Source organism: Schistocerca gregaria, chromosome 1 (assembly GCF_023897955.1).
Source record: "Schistocerca gregaria isolate iqSchGreg1 chromosome 1, iqSchGreg1.2, whole genome shotgun sequence".
Taxonomy (NCBI): domain Eukaryota; kingdom Metazoa; phylum Arthropoda; class Insecta; order Orthoptera; family Acrididae; genus Schistocerca; species Schistocerca gregaria.
In genome coordinates this window covers 847991397-848007827 of record NC_064920.1, presented here as the reverse complement: position 1 = coordinate 848007827, position 16431 = coordinate 847991397, and the positions used below count along the sequence as shown (strand labels likewise).

At 46.3% G+C, this 16431-nt stretch overlaps 1 protein-coding gene across 1 annotated transcript in view; it reads left to right on the top strand.

Moving 5' to 3' along the window:
• The window catches only part of LOC126272682 (replication factor C subunit 5), an 85623-nt gene that overhangs the window by 24217 nt on the left and 44975 nt on the right, over positions 1–16431 (top strand). The gene's annotated exons all lie outside the window — the stretch shown is intronic.

Below are 16431 nucleotides of genomic sequence, written 5' to 3'. Positions count from 1 at the left end.
GAGGTGTAAATGTTTTTGGAAAAGGTCTGGAGACAGGAAGATTCCAGCTAGCTTAAATGATGGTCAAAACAAGATTCTGAAATCACGTACTGGTCTGCAAGGTATGCCCAGGAGCAGGTTTAGACTTGGATCACTGTTCATTAATGATGAAGAGTAGACTGAAATTGAAGTCAATCATTGAGAAGAATGAATGTGGAGAGAAGTGGGATACTAAACAGCTAAGGAACAATGAGGTGCATGTGAAGTTATCTAAGGCTGTAGATAATGTGGTAATGAATACCACAGTTGGCAATAACAGAAGTTGAACAGACAAATATAGGTACAAGAATGCTGTGAAGAAGCCTTGGATAGCAGCAGTAAGTACAAAAATGTTCAGGAAAAGAATGGAATACTTCAATATAAGTCAGTCAGAAATGAAATAAATACAAAGCGCAGGGAAGCCAAGGTAAAAGGGCTTCAAGAAAAATGCGAAGAAATAGAAAAAGAAATGGTTATCAAAAAGTCTGATTCTGCAAGTCAAAACAATCTTCAGTGAAATTAAAGGCAAAGGCACCAACATTAAGAGAACAAGAAAAAATGTGGCCTCGCGATAAGACCTGATAACGCACAATGTTACTTTTGAGATATTAAATAAAATGCAAATGTGATATTTTACAGGTTATGATTGAATTGTATTTTATTTATACTTGCCTTTTCAAAGTTAACCATATAAACTAATTATCCACAAATTTTTTACAGTATACCTTAATGTTTTGTCTTTGAAAAAGTTAAAATAAAAAAATTTGCCAAACAGATTTTAACTACCTAACTGCATGAACAATTCACCACAATAACTTTTTTTTAGTCATCTTCATCACCCAATGAATATTCTGACTCATTTTCAGGCTGAGAGTGTTGTCGTCATTGTTGCAGCTGCTCTTATGTTTTTGATCTGTTACTTGTCTACCCCATGGTTTGCATTGTGTAGGCCCTTTGCTCCTCAGTCTAGCATAAAATTCTCAATGTTCTTTGGATATAAATTGACACAGTTTCCTCAGATCCTTCAGTTTAGCTTCATTGATTAGAAGGCGGTGTTGGTGGAGAGGTGTTCGGCATGTTGTGGTTATCCTATTCCCTTGCAGCGTTTACTCTATGTATTTTTTTCCATTTCTGGATTGTGTGAATATGCAACACAGTATTTTCATGCTAAGCGTTGGGTAATCGTGATGTGTGCATGCTTTTGTACACACACAGTATTGTTGTCATTGTCTTTATTCCTAAATATTAGAGAGTTCTTCAAATTTTCAAGTGACGCAGTCTTCCTGTGCCATCTCTTTCACACCGAAATTACTGTCTCAAAATAAAAATGTATGCCCAGATATAGGTTATCTGTGTTCCACTGTATAGAATAATTTCCACGCAAGAACAGCAGAGCACAAGAAAGATACCAAATTCCCTTTTTTGTTTTGGCTTCCACAAGAGTCTCCCCCTGCGGGTTCGGGGGTAAGAATAGGCCCGCGGTATTCCTGCCTGTCGTAAGAGGCGACTAAAAGGAGTCTCCAAAGTTTCGGCCTTATGTGATGGTCCCCACTTGGGTTTGACCTGCCATTTTCAAAATTTCCGTTGTTAGTGCGTGCCATTTGGGGAAGGACGCCTTACGTGGTGTTTTTCTATTGGTCCATCGTGCACCTCCATCTTGCATGCTATCTATTGTCGTGTGGAGGGATTTACACCCCATGTCTTCTGGGTTGCCTCCTCGTCTTGTGCGCAATCCCCTTCTTAGCGCCCACGGCAACTGTGGACCCTTTCAACACCTAAAATCCAGCACGGTAGCCAGTCCGTTGTGGTGGGGTCGTCATGTACCCTCTTGGTGGTAGCCCCCTGACCACACAGGGATCGCACTACAGATGCCAGAGCTGTTTCCTCCCCATGCATGCCAAGGAGTATGTGCCCATGTGCCGGAGCCTTATGTACCACAATACTTTGTCTGCAGCAGGACTGATGGTGACTCCTTTCTTTCGACAAAGCCTATGTTTTTTGTGGAACACCTGGAGGATAAGTTTGGGGAAGTGGCGGGTTTGTCTAAAATGAGGAATGGGTCCATCCTCCTCAAGACGTCCTCCCCAGCCCAGTCACGGGCGTTGCTCTTGTGTGATAAGCTGGGAGACGTCCCTGTTACCGTCACTCCCCACAGTAGCTTAAATATGGTCCAGGGGATTATTTACCATCGCGACCTCTTGTTACAGTCCGTCCGTCGTGTGCACAGAGGACCCAAGACCAACAGGGTGGCCACCGGTGCCTTTATCTGGGCCTTCGAGGGTGCTGTATTGCCTGAGAAGGTCAAGGTAATGGTTTACCGTTGTGACGTCAAGCCATACGTCCCTCCCCCGATGCGGTGCTTCCAGTGCTGGAAGTTTGGGCATATGTCCTCCCGTTGCCCATCCAGCGCCACATGTCGAGATTGCGGACGCCCCTCTCATCCCGATTCTCCAAGGGCGCCTCCGCCTGTCTGTGTCAACTGTGGGGAACACCACTCTCCATGCTCGCCGGACTGCCCCGTTCTTCATAAGGAGCGGAAGATTATGGAATTTAAGACCATGGACCGGCTTACTTATCGCGAGGCAAAACTGAAATTTGAAAGGTTGCATCCTGTCCCTCTTCAAACTTCTTATGCTGCAGCTACGTTATCGTCGCCCTCGCGGGCGGCAGTTGTCGCCTCCTCTGTGCCGCCTTCAGTTGGCCCTCGGGGCCGTACATCTGTCTGCCCCCTCGTGTCTGGGGGCAAGCCTTCCTCTGTTGCCCCCTTAGCAGTTGGGGGCAAACCCCCTTCTGTCACTCCCCCCCCCCCCCCCCCCCGCACATGCTTCAGGAGTGACATCTGCTCCAAAACCAGGGGGCTCGATCCCTCCCCCTCCCCCTTCTCTGCCGGCGTCGTCTATGCCGGCTCCTCTCTCGCGGAAGGGGTCCCTCGGGGCCCTCCCTTCTTCCGTTTCTTCTGCTACCCCCCCGGATGTCAGCCAGTGGCTGAAGGTTCATCCACCTGCTGGTCGTAGGGCTTCTGCGTGGTCGTCAGCCTCCAACGCTCCTTCAGAGACTCTCTCCCAGCCCTCTAAGCCAAAGGACAGACGCGAGAAGAAAGAACGGAACGTGTCAAAGAAGAAGGACGCTCCGGCAGTTTCAGTACCGCCTGCTGTCAATAGCTCTGGCTCTGGGGATGCGGTGGAGATCCTCGCCTCTGCCGCGGATCTCACCCTCACGGAACCCTTGGGGACCTCTCCTATGGACAAAGCTGACTCTCGCTCAGTGGCGGCCGTTGACTCTGCGGCGCCGTCTGCCGTCTGCCTCTTAGTCGCCTTCACGCCCTCCCAGTCCCTTCCTGCTTCCATTCTCCAGTGGTCCAGTGGAATTGCGGCGGTTATTTCCGCCACCTGCATGAGCTCCGGATGCTTCTGAGTGTTTCCCCTGTTCTCTGCATTGCTCTTCAGGAAACTTGGTTTCCAGCAATGCGGACCCCTGCCCTTCGCGGTTATCGGGGATACTATAAGAACCGCGCTGACTGTCAACGAGCTTCAGGTGGAGTTTGCCTCTTTGTTCACCACTCTGTCTGTAGCTCACCAGTACCCCTTCTGACGCCTATAGAGGCAGTCGCTGTCAGGATTGAGCTCTCGCCGACTATTACTGTTTGCTCTGTTTACATTCCTCCGTATGGGCAACTCCCCCGACATGTCTTGGCTGCGCTGCTGGCTCAACTCCCGCCGCCATTGCTGCTTCTGGGCGATTTCAATGCCCACAACCCTCTATGGGGTGGGACTGTCTCCAATGACCGCGGTCGCGCTGTGGAGCATGTGTTGGCTCAGCTCGACCTTAGCCTCTTGAACACGGCTGCTCCCACGCATTTCAGTGTGGCCCATGGCTCGTTCTCGGCCATCGATCTCTCTCTTTGCAGCCTCGGACTTGTCCCATCCCTTCGCTGGAGAGTGCATCCTGATCTGTGTGGTAGTGACCATTTTCCCATCTATTTGTCACTGCCCCAGTGTCATTCTTCTGGGCGCCTGCCCCGCTGGGCTCTCAACAGGGCTGACTGGCCGGCTTTTACTTCCGCTGCCACCATTGCTTCTCTCCCACAGGGTGACATTGACGAGGTGGTCCGTGTCTTGACCTCGTCAATTATTTCTGCGGCCGAGACTGCCATCCCTCGCTCTTCTGGACTCCCTCGGAGGAAGTCTGTCCCCTGGTGGTCACCGGAGATTGCTGAGGCTATTCGCGACCGTAGGCGGGCTCTCCAGCGTCATAAGCGGCACCCGTCTCTGGAGACCCTCATCGCCTTTAAGAAGCTCCGTGCCTTGGCCCGTCGTCTTATTGCACGGCGTAAGCAGGAATGCTGGGAGAGATACATTTCATCCTTGGGCTCCCGTGTCTCCCCGTCGCTCGTGTGGTCCCGCATCCGGCGGATTTATGGATACCAGACCCCTATGGGTGTCCCTGGAATCTCCCTGGACGGCGCTGTCTGCACGGACGCTGCCACCATTGCTGACCACCTTGCCACGCACTTTGCGACTGCAACTTACCCTCCTGCCTTTCGCTCTCTAAAGGAGCGCGCCGAGCGGACGCCGTTATCGTTCCACACACGTCGTTCTGAAAAATACAATGCTCCTTTCAGCGAGAGGGAATTCCTCACTGCCCTTGCCAATTGCCCTGATACAGCGCCAGGACCGGACTGCATCCACACGCAGATGCTGAAGCATCTCTCCAGGGACTGCCAGAGACACATCCTCACCATCTTTAACCGCATTTGGAGCGAGGGCGTGTTCCCGTCGCAATGGCGAGAGGGTGTTATCGTTCCCATCTTGAAGCCCGGTGCGGACCCTCTGGCGGTGGACGGCTATCGTCCCATTACACTAACCAACGTTTTGTGCAAATTGCTCGAACGTATGGTGGGGCGGCGTTTGTGTTGGGTCCTTGAGTCGCGCGGTCTCCTCGCTCCATCCCAGGGTGGCTTTCGTCAGGGCCGGTCTGCTGCGGACAATTTGGTGCGGCTGGAATCTGCTATCCGTACGGCCTTTTCCCGCCGTCAGCATCTCGTTGCTGTATTTTTTGATCTGCGGAAGGCATATGACACAACATGGAGGCATCACATCCTTGCTACGTTGCGCGAGTGGGGTCTTCGTGGTCAGCTCCCAGCTTTTCTTCAAAACTTTTTATTGCGCCGCTCTTTCCGGGTGCAAGTCGGTGCCGCCTCTAGTTCATCTTATATACAGGAAAATGGGGTCCCGCAGGGCTCGGTGTTGAGCGTTTCCTTATTTCTAGTGGCCATTAATGGTCTGGCTGCAGCCGTGGGGTCGTCGGTGTCTCCTTCTTTGTATGCCGACGATTTCTGCATCTCATTTAGCTCAACGACTACGGGAGTCGCCGAACACAGGCTGCAAGCAGCCGTTTGCAAGGCGGCGTCATGGGCTCTGACTCATGGATTTCAGTTCTCTGCGGCCAAGACTCGAGTTATGCACTTCTGCAGGCATCGGACGGTCCACCCTCATCCGGAACTTTACCTTGACGGTCACCTACTTGAAGTGGTGGACACTAGCCGCTTCTTAGGACTCGTCTTTGATGCCCGGCTCATATGGGTTCCTCATATTACTCAGCTGAAGCAAAAGTGCTGGCAGCACCTCAACGCCCTCCGCTGCCTGAACCATGCGTCTTGGGGTGCAGATCGCAGCACGCTGTTGCGATTGTACAGAGCCCTTGTGCAGTCCAGGCTTGATTATGGGAGCCTGGTCTATGGGTCTGCATCGCCCTCAGTGTTGACGTTGTTGGACCCCATACACCATTGTGGGGTTCGGCTTGCAGCTGGCGCTTTCCGTACGAGCCCCGTGGATAGTCTACTGTTGTAGGCCGGGGTTCCCCCGCTGCGGATTCGCCGCCACCGACTGCTCGCCGACTATGCTGTCCACGTGCATTGCTCACCGGGCCATCCCAATCATCGTCTGCTTTTCCCTGCCAGGGTTCTCCCTCTGCCCGACCGGCGACCTAGGTCTGGGCTTTCCATTGCTGTCCGCGTCCAGTCCCTGCTGTCTGAAGGGGTCGTTCCCTCTTCTGCCGCCCTTCCGGGCCTGTGCACCCACGCCTCCCTGGTGTATGACCCGTCCGTCCGTCCGCCTGGACTTGGCACGGGAACCCAAGGACTCGGTTCCGCATGTGGCCCTCCGTCACCGTTTTCTTGCGCTCGTCGCCTCATTTTCAGGCTGTGAGCCTGTCTACACTGATGGTTCCCTGGTGGATGGTCGTTCTGCCTACGCTTTTGCTCACGCTGCCCATGTTGAACAGCGCTCCTTGCCGGCTGGCTGCAGTATTTTTACTGCAGAGCTGGTGGCCATATTGCGCGCTCTTGAGCATGTGTGTTCCTGCTCAGGTACGTCCATCGTCATCTGCAGTGACTCCCTGAGCAGCCTCCAGGCTATCGACCGCTGCTATACCTCTTCTCCTCTGGTATCCTTTATTCAGGAGTCTGTTTTTGCCATTACCCGCTCTGGTCGTTCGGTGGTCTTTGTTTGGACGCCAGGTCACGTTGGCATCCCAGGGAATGAACGTGTCGACAGGCTGGCCAAAGGGGCGGTCGACGCCCCCACCTTGGCGATCGGCCTCCCGGCTCGTGATTTGCAGCTGGCGTTGCGCCGTAAGGTGCTTCAGATGTGGCGTGACGAGTGGCGTAGCCTGACTTCTCCGAATAAACTGCGGGCTGTTAAGGAGACGACCGATGTGTGGCAGTCCTCCCTGCGGGCTTCTCGCAGGGAATCTGTCATCCTGTGTCGGCTCCGCATCGGCCATACCTACCTGACGCACGGACATCTTTTGCGTCAGGAGGATCCCCCCCTGTGTCGGTGTGGGTCCCGGTTGACGGTCGCCCATATTTTGTTGGAGTGTCCTCGCCTGCGCACCCTCCGGCAGACTTTTAATCTCCCGGGCACGTTGCCTTTGGTTTTATGCGATGATGCCTCTATGGCTGACGACGTTTTAAATTTTATCCGTGGTAGTCCTTTTTATGGTTCCATTTAGGGGGGACCTGTCCCTTTCCCTTTCTGTGTATCTTGTCCTCGAGTGTCTCATTGGTCGCAGATTTTAATGTGTGTATTCGGATGGTTGACTCTTTCCCAATTTTTGTTCCCATCGTCAGTCAACCAGTCTCCGACCCTCTTCTTTTCTTCCGTTTCTTTCTGTCCAGTGTTCGTCTGTGCTCTTCTTGTCTCTAGTGTTCGCTGCCACATTGGTGTTCTTTCAGTGACTGGGGGGAGGGGCGTCTCCTCCCCCCTTGGGGTTTTACTTGTTCCGTAAATTTTGTTTCGCCGGTTTTTGGAATGGGGGACTGATGACCTTAGCTGTTTAGTCCCCCTTAAACATCCCAACAACAACAACAACCACCACAAGAGTCTGACCAAGTGATTAAGTGTTTGGCTTCTGTTGAGCCCTGTGATCGTTTTAGGTGTGCATGTGATCCCCGACCAGCAACATTCTCTGACCACATATGCACATGAGATTCTCCTTTAGAGTCAGAGACTAAAAGCTTTTGTGTCCTGGAATAAAATGTGACTCTGGAATTTATGTGTAGAGTTGGTAGGCCTTGCTGCATCTCAAATGCTGTTGTGAAAAATATTTCACTTCCAGCAGAATTCTCAGAATCTACAGTAGACTCTCGCTAATCCAGCCATTCTTGGCACATATGGCTGCAGATTCCTTGACTTGCGCCATAGGGTGGTGGGGTTTCGGGTTCCGCTGAATAGATCAGGAGTTCACTACACTCAGCTGGCGGCTACACGGGTAGCGGAGGCTGTGTGGCGTGGACTGGGCGGTTTTTTAGGTTAGTAGGCCTCAGGAAAGTACGGGGTGGGCTGCAATCTCAAAGGGTGCATGGTAAATACAGGACATGCTTGGATCAAGGAACAGTCGGAATTGTAGTTGTAAATTGTTGTAGTTGTGCTGGGAAAGTCCCTGAGCTTCAAGCGCTAATAGAAAGCACAGAAGCTGAAATCGTTATAGGTACAGAAAGCTGGCTAAAGCTTGAAATAAGTTCTGCAGAAATTTTTACGAAGTCTCAGGCAGTGTTCAGGAAAGATAGATTAGGTAGAATTGGTGGTGGAGTGTTTGTGTCTGTCAGTAGTGATTTATCTTGTAGTGAAGTAGAAGTAGATACTCCGTGCGAATTGGTATGGGTGGAGGTTATACTTAACAGCCGAACTAAGTTAATAATTGGCTCCTTCTACCGACCCCAGACTCCGATGATATAGTTGCGGAACAGTTCAGAGAAAATTTGAGTCTCGTAACAAATAAATACCCCACTCATACGGTTATAGTTGGTGGGGACTTCAACCTTCCCTCGATATGTTGGCAAAAATACTTGTTCATAACCGGTGGTAGGCAGAAAACATCTTCCGAGATTGTCCTAAATGTTTTCTCCGAAAATTATTTCGAGCAGTTAGTCCACGAACCCACGCGAATTGTAAATGGTTGCGAAAACATACTTGACCTCTTAGCCACAAACAATCCAGAGCTGATAGAGAGCATCATGACTGATACAGGGATTAGTGATCACAAGGTCGTTGTAGCTGGGCTCAATACCGTTTCTTCCAAATCCACCAGAAACAAACGCAAAATAATTTTATTTAAAAAAGCGGATAAAGTGTCACTAGAAGCCTTCCTAAGAGACAATCTCCATTCCTTCCGAACTGACTATGCGAATGTAGACGAGATGTGGCTAAAATTCAAAGATATAGTAGCAACAGCAATTGATAGACTCATACCTCATAAATTGGTAAGAGATGGAACGGATCCCCCGTGGTACACAAAACAGGTCCGAAAGCTGTTGCAGAGGCAACAGAAAAAGCATGTGAAGTTCAGAAGAACGCGAAATTCCGAAGATTGGCTAACATTTACAGATCCGCGAAATTTGGCACAGACTTCAATTCGAGATGCCTTTAATAGGTTCCACAATGAAACATTGTCTCGAAATTTGGTAGAAAATGCGAAGAAATTCTGGTCATATGTAAAGTACACAAGCGGCAAGGCGCAGTCAATACCTTCGCTGCGCAGTGCCGATGGTACTGTTACAGACGACTGTGCCGCTAAAGCAAAGTTATTGAACGCAGTTTTCCGAAATTCCTTCACCAAAGAAGACGAATGGAATATTCCAGAATTTGAAACACGAACAGCTGCTAGCATGAGTTTTATAGAAGTAGATACCTTAGGGGTTGCGAAGCAACTCAAATCGCTTGATACGGGCAAGTCTTCAGGTCCAGATTGTATACCGATTAGGTTCCTTTCAGATTACGCTGATACAATAGCTCCCTACTTAGCACTCATATTTGTATATCGCACACCGATAGATCTGTACCTACAGATTGGAAAATTGCGCAGGTCGCACCAGTGTTTAAGAAGGGTAGTAGGAGTAATCCATCTAACTACAGACCTATATCATTGACGTCGGTTTGCAGAAGGGTTTTCGAGCATATACTGTATTCAAACATTATGAATCACCTCGAAGAAAACGAGCTATTGATATGTAATCAGCATGGTTTCAGAAAACATCGCTCTTGTGCAACGCAGCTAGCTCTTTATTCGCATGAAGTAATGGCCGCTATCAACAGGGGATCTCAAGTTGATTCCGTATTTCTTGATTTCCGGAAAGCTTTTGACACCGTTCCTCACAAGCGACTTCTAATCAAGCTGTGGGCCTATGGGGTATCGTCTCAGTTGTGCGACTGGATTCGTGATTTCCTGTCGGGAAGGTCGCAGTTCGTAGTAATAGACGGCAAATCATCGAGTAAAACTGAAGTGATATCAGGTGTTCCCCAGGGAAGCTTCCTGGGACCTCTGCTGTTCCTGATCTATATAAATGACCTGGGTGACAATCTGAGCAGTTCTCTTAGATTGTTCGCAGATGATGCTGTAATTTACCGTCTACTTTGGTCATCCGAAGACCAGTATCAGTTGCAAAGCGATTTAGAAAAGATTGCTGTATGGTGTGGCAGGTGGCAGTTGACGCTAAATAACGAAAAGTGTGAGGTGATCCACATGAGTCCCAAAAGAAATCCGTTGGAATTCGATTACTCTATAAATAGTACAATTCTCAAGGCTGTCAATTCAACTAAGTACCTGGGTGTTAAAATTACGAACAACTTCAGTTGGAAAGACCGCATAGATAATATTGTGGGGAAGGCGGCCAAAGGTTTGCATTTCATTGGCAGGACACACAGAAGATACAAGTCCACTAAAGAGACAGCTTACACTACACTCGTTCGTCCTCTGTTAGAATATTGCTGCGCGGTGTGGGATCCTTACCAGGTGGGATTGACGGAGGACATCGAAAGGGTGTAAAAAATGGCAGCTCGTTTTGTATTATCGCGTAATAGGGGAGAGAGTGTGGCAGATATAATACGCGAATTGGGATGGAAGTCGTTACAGCAAAGACGTTTTTCGTCGCGGCGAGATCTTTTTACGAAATTTCAGTCACCAACTTTCTCTTCTGAATGCGAAAATATTTTGTTGAGCCCAACCTACATAGGTAGGAATGATCATCAAAATAAAATACGAGAAATCAGAGCTCGAACAGAAAGGTTTAGTTGTTCGTTTTTCCCGCGCGCTGTTCGGGAGTGGAATGGTAGAGAGATAGTATGATTGTGGTTTGATGAACCCTCTGCCAAGCACTTAAATGTGAATCGCAGAGTAGTCATGTAGGTAGATGTAGAGATTGGTGCCAGATTAGTGGACGTGCTGAATTATTGAGTGTGTGTGTGAAATTTATTATATTCATTTTTTTATTTTTTTTATTTTATTTTGAAAACATAGGGTATGTAGTGCACTGTGATTTATTTAACCAAAGAATACTATTTTAAAACATGGAGGATGTTGTTGTTGTTGTTGTTGTTGTTGTTGTGGTCTTCAGTCCTGAGACTGGTAAGATGCAGCTCTCCATGCTACTCTACCATGTACAAGCTTCTTCATCTCCCAGTACTTACTGCAACCTACATCCTTCTGAATCTGCTTAGTGTATTCATCTCTTGGTCTCCCTCTACGATTTTTACCCTCCACACTGCCTTCCAATGCTAAATTTGTGATCCCCTGATGCCTCAGAACATGTCCTACCAACCGGTCCCTTCTTCTTGTCAAGTTGTGCCACAAACTCCTCTTCTCCCCAATTCTATTTAATACCACCTCATTAGTTATGTGATCTACCCATCTAATCTTCAGCATTCTTCTGTAGCACCACATTTAAAAAGCTTCTATTCTCTTCTTGTCTGAACTATTTATCGTCCATGTTTCACTTCCATACATGGCTACACTCCATACAAATACTTTCAGCAACGACTTCCTGACACCTAAATCTATACTCGATGTTAACAAATTTCTCTTCTTCAGAAACGCTTTCCTTGCCATTGCCAGTATACATTTTATATCCTCTCTACTTCGACCATCGTCAGTTATTTTTCTCCCCAAATAGCAAAACTCCTTTACTACCGTATTTACTCGAATTTAAGCCGCACCTGAAAAATGCGACTCGAAATCAAGGGAAAAAAAATTCCCGAATTTAAGCCGCACCTGAAATTTGAGACTCGAAATTCAAGGGAGAGAAAGTTTTAGGCCGCACCTCCAAATCGAAACAAAGTTGATCCATTGTAATATGAGACACAATTTAGGTCGAATGAATGACGATACAGCTACAGTAGTTTGGTTCGATTCGTAAGCTTAGCAGTTAAGCTTTACCAGGTAGCCATTGCTATGCGTCAGGCGCTCCGTCCGTATTTATACGGGTACCCTTCTTTTTTCACGTGCTTCGTTTGGTTTGAATCGATTGCTTATTTTTCTTTGATCTGATAACTGCCGTTCTCTTTGTTATAGGTTTTTACGTCGCTCTAAGCTGAAAATGCATCATTGTACTGTGTCATGCATTGTTTGTTGCATTCTGATAATGTGTGTTTACGACCTATCGCCGCTCGCGGCATGGCTTGCTTTTGTGCGCGCTACCGCTTCTCACAATAAAAAAAAGAGAGGAATTGTCTCATTATCGAAACAATGGCAAGAGACTGCTATTTGTTGTTACTTACACTGCTTGATAATGATCAGCAAGAACCAAATAATAGACTGTGTATGACAGACGTTGTTCTGAACGAGAGTTTAGCTAAAAATTTTCGCCGTTTGAAAATCTTTGCAGGCGTCTCATTTGTACATTACCTTCTGCACAGAAATTAGTCATCTTAGATTTAAAAATCTAGTCAATTGCCATGCTTCATTTCTGACTGTATCACTATTAGGCATAAGAATAATACGAATATAAACATGACGTGATACGTATATTCTTCCGCGTTTGCTGTTGTCTCACACCAATTTCGTAGTTTATTAGGCAGACAGGATTTAAATGAGATAGCAGCAAACACGAAAGAATACATGGCAAAATGTTTATATTCGTATTATTTTTATGGTGAAGAGAATACTGCATGTGATTCACAATTCATAAAACTCCTATTAGCAACCATCTCTTCTCACAGGTAGGAAAAAATTCAGAACGTAGAGTTGGCCATATTAACAAACATCCCAAACAGTCTTGCCAGTCGGATTTTCATACCACATTGAAATGCTGCTACATTCGAAGATGAACAATACGGAATTTGTATTTACTTCGTTTAATAATGTATGAAAATGCAGTGTTCGAAACTCGGGGCGGAGAAAATAGATCGTCTTCCACCTTTTTTTTAAGTTATTTACTGATTCGTAGGTTTTGCGTCAGTATTTACCTTCGTGCGCGTTAGATGAGTATGTGCCAAGCAAGATTGTAAGAGATGGAAAAGAGCCAGCGTGGTACAACAACCGAGTTAGAAAACTGCTGCGGAAGAAAAGGGAACTTCACAGCAAACATAAACATAGCCAAAGCCTTGCAGTCAAACAAAAATTATGCGAATCGAAATGTAGTATGAGGAGGGCTATGCGAGAGGCGTTCAATGAATTCGAAAGTAAAGTTCTATGTACTGACTTGGCAGAAAACGCTAAGAAATTTTGGTCTTATCTCAAAGCGGTAGGTGGATCAAAACAAAATGTCCAGACACTCTGTGACCAAAATGATACTGAAACAGAGGATGACAAACTAAAGGCTGAAGTACTAAATGTCTTTTTCCAAAGCTGTTTCACAGAGGAAGACTACTGCACTGCAGTTCCTTCTCTAGATGACTTTTCTGGAGACTAGGAATCTACTCTGTAGGAATCAGCATGGGTTTCGAAAAAGACCGTCGTGTGAAACCCAGCTCGTGCTATTCGTCCATGAGACTCAGAGGGCCATAGACACGGGTTCACAGGTAGATGCTGTGTTTCTTGACTTCCGCAAGTCATTCGATACAGTTCCCCACAGCCGTTTAATGAAAAAAGTAAGAGCATATGGACGATCAGACCAATTGTGTGATTGGATTGAGGAGTTCCTAGATAACTGAATGCAGCATGTCATTCTCAGTGGAGAGAAGTCTTCCGAAGTAGAGTGATTTCAGGTGTGCCGCAGGGAGTGTCATAGGACCGTTGCTATTCACAATATACATAAATGACCTTGTTGATGACATTGGAGGTTCACTGAGGCTTTTTGCGGATGATGCTGTGGTATATCGAGAGGTTGTAACAATGGAAAATTATGCTGAAATGCAGGAGGATCTGCAGCGAATTGACGCATGGTGCAGGGAATGGGAATTGAATCTCAATGTAGACAAGTGTAATGTGCTGCGAATACATAGAAAGATAGATCCCTTATCATTTAGCTACAAAATAGCAGGTCAGCAACTGGAAGCAGTTAATTCCATAAATTATCTGGGAGTATGCATTAGGAGTGATACAAAATGGAATGATCATATAAAGTTGATCATCGGTAAAGCAGATGCCAGACTGAGATTCATTGGAAGAATCCTAAGGAAATGCAATCCGAAAACAAAGGATATAGGTTACAGTACGCTTGTTCGCCCACTTGCTTGAATACTGCTCAGCAGTGTGGGGTTGGTACCAGATAGGGTTGATAGAAGAGATAGAAAAGATCCAACGGAGAGCAGCAAGCTACGTTACAGGATCATTTAGTAATCGCAAAAGCATTACGGAGATGATAGATAAATTCCAGTGGAAGACTCTGCAGGAGAGACGCTCAGTAGCTCTGTATGGGCTTTTGTTAAAGTTTTGAGGACATACCTTCACCGAAGAGTCAAGCAGTATATTGCTTCCTCCTATGTATATCTCGCGAAGAGACCACAAGGATAAAATCAGAGATATTATAGCCCACACAGAAGCATACCAATAATCCTTCTTGCCATGAACAATACGAGTCTGGAATAGAAGGGAGAACCGGAAGAGGTACTCAGGGTACCCTCCGCCACACACCGTCAGGTGGCTTGCGGAGTATGGATGTAGGTGTAGAAAGCATGCCTGTGTAGCGCTACATATATTCGACGGCAGAAGTTAGTTGTGGTGGCACCTACCAACATTTTTCAGAACTCCTGCTTACTCTGCACTCGATTCTAAGCCGCAGGCAGTTTTTCCGGATTACAAAATCCGGAAAAAAAGTGTGACTTAGATTCGAGTAAATACGGTACTTTAAGTGTCTCATTTCTTAATCTAATTCCCTCAGCACACCCAACTTAATTCAACTACATTTCATTATCCTCGTTTTGCTTTCGTTAATGTTCATCTTATATCCTCCATTCAAGACACTGTCCATTCCGTTTAACTGCCCTTCCAAGTCCTTTGCAGTCTGACATAATTACAATGTCATCGGCAAACCTCAGAGTTTTTATTTCTTCTCCATGGGTTTTAATATCTACACCAAATTTTTCTTTTGTTTTCTTTACTGCTGGCTCAATATACAGATTGAATAACATTGAGGAGAGGTTACAACCCTGTCTCACTCCCGTCCCAACCACTGCTTCCCTTTCATGCCCCTCGCCTCTTATAACTGCCATCTGGTTTCTGTAAAATTGTAAATAGCCTTTCACTCCCTGTATGTTACCCCTACCACCTTTAGAATTTGAAAGAGAGTATTCCAGTCAACATTGTCAAAAGCTTTCTCTAAGTCTACAAATGCTAGAACGTAGGTTTGCCCTGTTTCGACTCAGGTCTTTCGGTGTTCTGTCAAACTCTTCACGCAGTATCGTATCTCCCACTTAAAAACATCCTCATCATCAATTTCTTCTCCTCCAGGAAGGTTGTGGAACATGTCAGTGTGGAAAGTAATTGATAATTCCGAATTGAATAGCTCATTGCTGTCACTCACTACTGGAACCAACTCAGCATCAATGGATGGCCACAATTTTATCCAGCTCTTCATTATGGTAGTGCTTTCCACTTTATTGCATGCTTCGGCTGCTTTGAAAACAACATCACATAGTCTCGATAGAGTCGTTTTCACTTTCGTTCAGCAAGGGGATGAGAAGGGAATGTTAAAAATGATGTTTAATTGATTCCAAAATTCCCTGCTCCATGGGCTGACTTAGGGCTGTCACATCGGGTGTTTCACATAACCTTCCATTTTCCCAACTCCCTATCCATTTGTGTTGAGTACTGTCAGATAACAGCTTCTTTCTTTTTGATGTCATAAATAGTTGCTCGTCCAGCATTGAACTCAGCATCAATGGCTTTCTGTGAAGAACCCCGATTTAACTCGTCTAAAATTTTGAGTTTCTGCTTGAGGTCTAGCGTAACGTGTTTCCTTTTAGAAGATATGATTCTGAACTGTAAAGAAAGCTACAGTTTCAAATGCAGTATATATAAAGCATTGTTTAATTAAGCCCGATAATTCGTTGTGCATGTGGTTTTGGATGTGCGCCGAATTACTGAGAAGCCGGGGCCAGACTAGCGAGAGTTCAGTGTATTTCCATTTGTGTTTGGGCTTTTTCAGTTTTCTGAAGGTGCAGCTCTTCATCTCTTAGGATACTCGTTTCTCTGTTTCTGATTTCGTACTCCTTGCAATCATTTCTAGAACATCACACTGCTTATATTTGTCCAAACTGAGCTTGCCAAAATGGAAGTTAAATTATGTTCTGAAAATGTGTGTGATGATGGTGAATGTTGGTTCTTGTGCGTTACCAGTGCAACTCTCCATAAGTCATATCAGCTTCCTTTCAAAGAATTCTGGAGACAGGTATTTTGTATAAGGATTATGTCTCCTTGTGTAATGACTACTGTATTAGGGTGTTTTGTTATCTTGAATAACATTCATCCATTCCTCCTATTTTGTTCTGCCATTTCCTGAGTATTATCAGGTTCTTGCACAGGACAATGCTTAGTTACAAATACTCACAACCACTAGCGGTCTCCATGGAGTCGAAATGGAAACAGACATAAACTCCTTTATTTTACAAATGACTTGTGTTTTCCCTCTTTTGTCTTCTGTTGTTATTCCACTCACTTGCATCATCTTGCATGTATAATTAATTTTCAGTATTTCAATTC